Genomic DNA, 5,810 nt, shown 5'->3' on the forward strand with positions numbered 1-5,810 from the left:
CCAGTAGGGATTATTCCCGATAATCAACATAACATCAGTTTTTCTCATTCTCATGTCACTTCTAACCAGTGAGTAAATGAGTTTTCATTAAATAGATATAAGGATTGCTCAAACTTTCGTTCTGGAATAGCAGCTTTATATTTCGTTTCATTTTTCTTCACGATTTTCATTTCGTTGATTGATAAGCAAGTGAACCTTAATTTCCTCAGTAATATATGAATTTTATTTCAAACGACTGAAACAACTTTTTCAAAGCTATAGCTCACTACACTCGCTCGCCGCTAGCTTTCAGTCTTTGACACTTACACCCCGTGAAAGACATTTCTGGATACCATTCAGTCTTCAAACCACTGAAAATTTGCTCGCTCGCACAGTCATATGCATGGTCAACCCATCTGTAAATCAATAATCTCTTTCACAAGAAAACCATTACAACAGCCATCGACAAAAAAAAATCGCATCATGTTTTTTAACTTTCATTACAAAACGTGATAGATGGTAATATTGACACGTTTTATTTACCCCCATATAGGGGGGGGGGGCACTTCCATTGACGAGTACGTGGATACCATGCGCGACCATGGGGTCTCGAAAAGCACCCTAAACACGTATTTTCCATATTCTGAAAATGTACCCCTTAACAAGTTTTAGCGTCTGAAACCCTACCCTTAACAAGTATTGGAAACATAATGATACTCTTGGCAAGTATTCCCTGAAATGAACCCCTAAACAAGTATAGCGATATTTTATTGTTATGTCACGGGTCCGTACGTCGGTCGTCGGCTTTACCTTTACACATCATTTGGTTTAGTACGGCCCCACCTTCCACACCTCGCGCAAATCGGACTCTAAACGCGTAGTGTTGGGGCAAAAAGGACATCCTTTATAAAACATTTCAATTTGTTTTAAATTTGACCCTAAACACGTAGCTTTCCTAGCGAAATAGATATCCTTTTTTGATTATTTTTTGTTTTTGACACCCTTATCACGTTACGTATTATAACGTACGTAACGTGCCCTATCTTGAAAAAGACATCCTTTTTACGTGTTTTTTTGGTCGCGCATGCTATCCACTCGTCAATGTAAGTGCCCCCCCCCCCCGGGCCCTTGACGCGGGGAAGCCCCCGAAATTTTGAACTTTCACGAAAGTGTCAATACATTGCTATATCATTCCCCACTACTCGGAACGGATTACGCCACTCTCTGCATAATACCACAAAAGGAAAGAGCATATACACGAACGCATGTGGAATGATCTACTTACGGAACAGCCAAATAAAACGGTCAGACAAAATTCCTAGAGAAATGCGCGCTCTGTTTCGTATACACGTACCACTTTCGGCTGGTACAGCCGAGAAAGCTTTTAACCAATCAAATACAGTAGGGATAAGTCAATAGCCAATAATATTTAGAGGGGCGTATACTTCAGAATACTTTCTAAGAATATTATTATCAGAGATCCCAAACTCATTATCATTATCAATTGATTGGGTCTATGGGATAAAATTATTGTAAATTTAGCTAAAATTTTATTCTAAGCCAGTACTGTAATTCAACAGACATACTACTCGTCAGAGATACTGCACACAGGTATAACGAGTTGATCGTCTTCATCAAAATACTATATTCAGCTCTCGGTGAATACAACAAGTTGTTGTTAATGACAACCTGAGTGTCTGGCTCTTCTTGGGATTCCACATTTGCAAAATTAGAATCGTTATATTACGGAAGTAAAACCAACGAGAAATTGTGAGTACATAATATTATTTTAATATCACATATTTTTTTATTGTAAAAAAAAACGGATTTTGATTTTATTATGTAGGCTTGCAGGATATATTATCATTCTGAGTGTTAATAGGTGAATATTGTGATGGTGCCAAGAATATTGTATTAGTATCATGCAAAGATGATTTATTATTTACTATAGGACAAGTTGATGAAGGTGGTGAAATATATACTTTTGGAAAATAATAACTACATTCTTTTTTAAACAGATATGTTTAACATGCCAAGAGAATTTAACCTGATATATGTCTATAAATGTTTGGTTTTTTTAACAAATCACTAGAAAAGGGTATAACTAATAGGCCTATAATTTATCTATGTATATTTGACTTGACAGGGTGTTTACATGGTGTAGGTTTTAGTGATCTGTGGTAGTGGCGGTGGTCACGGTGGTGGTTGTGGCTGTTGTAGTGGTAGTGTGGTGCTGATTCTTTTGTTTTTTTTTCAACCTGATTGTTGTTATATAGCAATTAATCTTGAATGCTTAAAAGCAACAAATTATGTTGAGGACCAAAGGCTTACACTGTAAAAACTGTGGTGTTAAAACTGACACCAGTTGGTGTTAAGAGAGGACCACACCCTGAGGTATTGAAATTACACCCTAGAGATTGGACATAACACCATAGAGTGTAAATGTAACAACCAAAGGTGTTGTAATAACACCTATAGGTGTTAAACTAACACTGTAAATTTAACACCAGTGTAAAATAACCGATGTGGTCCTCTATGTACACCGGTTAACACCGTAGTTTTTGCTGTGTAAGGTCCTCTCCGAGGGACCTGGGCACCGTCTTACCAAGAGTTACGATAGATCCAGTCAATCTCGACTGTATGGTAATCCATACCATAATTTTTTTTTCTACAGGAAAATGCTCATAATCTCCTTACTAAATAAAAAAGAATCACATCCCTTTTGAGAGGCACAATTAAGATTTTTAATGTAAAAATGCCTTTAAAACAGAAGCGTGCCCCCTTTTGAAAGTGAAGACCTTTGAAATAACAAAAGTTATATGCACATCCTGGTCCATCTATGCAAATGAAGGGAACTGATGACGTCACTCACTCACTAATTCTTGTGTATTTTATTATCTGAAATATGAAATATACCAATTTTCTCTTCATTGTCCTGTGAAACAAAATTTTATTTTTGCCTGAACATGTGGTATTATACTCTTGGTTTTCATGGTTCCGTCAAATCTGTAAAAAATGAAATATTGGATAATTCAAACAATAAAAAAAGAAAAAGAAATGGTGAGTGAGGTACATCGTTGACTCTTTCATTTGCAGTGTAACCCAATGCCGTATACATTCGTAATTCCGAAGCTTCGTTATTCCGAAGGTTCGTTAATCCGAAAGCGAAATAAGGTTCGTTGTTCCGAAGGTTCGTTTATCCGAAAACGAAATGAGGTTCGTTGTTCATTTCGTTTTCGGACTAACGAACCTTCGGAATTACGAGCCTCATTTCGTTTTCGAATTAACGAACCTTCGGAATTACAAACCTCCATTCGTTTTCGGACTAATGAACCTTCGGAACTACGACTCTCATTTCCTGTTCGGATTAACGAACCTTCCGCATTACGCCACAAATGTTCGGATTAACGAACCCTTTTTCGTTTTCGGATTAACGAACATCGAGGTATCGGCAATTTACGTGTTTCGGAATTACGAACCTTCGGAATAAAGAACCTTCGGAATTATGAACCTTCGGAATTACGAAGTGTAACCACTGAATGCATATAAAATTGTGAAAAATCAGCGAAACTTAAAAATGCCGTGGCTTTCTTCCGATTTCGTTGAAATGTCAGCGTTATGCTTGTTTGATTTTATCTATTCTTTCATATCAACACCATTATCTGGGGTGCATGGACTTGACCTTTAGATAGACGGGACGGAATCATTGGTCTCGGTCTATCCAGAAACAGGGGCTATAACGGCAGACGATATAGTCATTGTCAAGAAACTCAAGGAAGAAATATGAGCATCAATTAAAGAAGAAGTATAGTAAAGCATTATTGCATTGCATACATTTTTTAAAGCGGAAGTGAACTGTGTGTGGTCTCTCATTGGCTGTGTGTTATAAATACATAGTCTTAAAATATACGTTTTCAGATATCTTAAGACTACAGATAATAAATTGACCTAATTGTACTTGTATCGAGAAACTAAAATGTTTTGAGAGGAAAAGTAACTGTTTTGCTACTTTGTAACTTAACTATTGCGGTATAAAATGTATTGTGTAGTTAATTACATGTTATCATTCAAGTGGGTCTATATTACTAGACTACACTAGCATTATGGGTCAGGAAACTGGCCAGGTATGAGTAGTTGAGGACTTGAGATGGCGCCATTGGTTCGTATCTGCTTTAATATCGTCATATGTTGATGGTTTGCCAATACTATGTTATTATTATTGATCGTAAATAACTTTGATAAAGGTTTCTTGAAACTCCTATTTGTGCGAATTAATTGTAGTCTGTTAACGGTCAAGTCCACCCCAGAAAAATGTTGATTTGAATAATTAAAATAGAAAAAAAAAATCAAACTAGCATAACGCAGAAAATTTCAGCAAAATCGGATGTAAAATAAGAAAGTTATGACATTTTAAAGTTTTCCTTATTTTTCTCAAAACAGTGATATGCACAACAGAGTGACATGCAAACATAGAGATACATACACATAACGCGTAATCTATGCATGCAAATGAGACAGTCGATCATGTCCCTCACTCACTATTTCTTTTGTTTTTATTCTTTGAATTATACAATATTTTTTTTTACAGATTTGACAATAAGGACCAACTTGACTATATAAAAAAATAGTAAAACATTATAGTACTGAATAATGATAAGTCCACATGTTCAGGAAGGAGTTGATTATTGTTTCACTTGACAATGAAGAGAAAATGAGGATTTTTTTTCTATATCTCATCCAATAAAATACAAAAGAAATAGTAAGTGGATGACGTCATCAGTCTCCTCATTTGCATACCGACCAGGATGTGCGTATAACTGTTTTGTGACATTAAGTGACATTTTAAAATGTCATAACTTTCTTATTTTACATCCGATTTTGATGAAACTTTCAGGGTTAAGCTTGTTGGATCTTTCTCTTTTTATTCATATCAACTTTTTGTTGGGATGGACTTGTCCTTTAAACAAGCTCACAAGAGTTTGCGGGGTGGACCAAAAACTGTATTGATAATTTCCACTTTAGGTAGCTTCGATTCCGACCCAAAAACCCACAAAACGTCATAATTTTCCTCTATCTTATATGTGATGTCAATGAAACTTCAAAAATCCCCCAAACGTTATTCCTATCGTAATATTTTGTAATGATTCGGTAAATAGGAGTGAATTGCGAAATTGGCATTAACTTGAAACTTCACGAGGTTTTCGCCAAGCTCATTTCGTGTCCCATAGATTTTCTCAGAATTAACAGTATAGACTTTATTTCCTTACTTTTGCATTTTTTTTCTTCATTTGAATAAGTTTTGGCCTGTTTGAAAATATTAAAATGAGTAGTTCTAGCTGTATTTTCTTGAAATAGTGAGTAGGCCCTAAATGATTTTAGGATCTTGCTATCAAAATGAATTGTTTATTGTTGTTTCTTTACGAAAATATTCCTTGAACAACCATGAAATCCCCTTTCTTATCTGTTTATCGCCGTGTTCTTCTTATCAAATCTTTTCCTTTCTTGTCTTGTCCTTCGATCTTCTTTCTTTCTCTCTTTCTTTCTTATTTTTTTTTTCTTTCTTTCTTTTCTAAATATGCGCAAATCATCATTCATGCCAGAGACCTCCCCGTGTGATTTCAGTTCTCCTCTTTTTTTTTTCTTTCCTAATTATCACGTACGCAAGGGGGAACCACACCAGCTCTTGGTGGACCCCTCATTTCTATAATGTCCTTTATTTCATACTGCTTTTCTTTAAAATCATAATGTCAATCCTTAAATTTGTATATGATTTATATTACTTTGTATTGAATTGAACAGTTTGTCTCTACATACAAGTCAGTGTTGACGCT

This window comes from Lytechinus pictus, chromosome 6 (genome assembly GCF_037042905.1).
Source record: "Lytechinus pictus isolate F3 Inbred chromosome 6, Lp3.0, whole genome shotgun sequence".
NCBI classification, from domain to species: domain Eukaryota; kingdom Metazoa; phylum Echinodermata; class Echinoidea; order Temnopleuroida; family Toxopneustidae; genus Lytechinus; species Lytechinus pictus.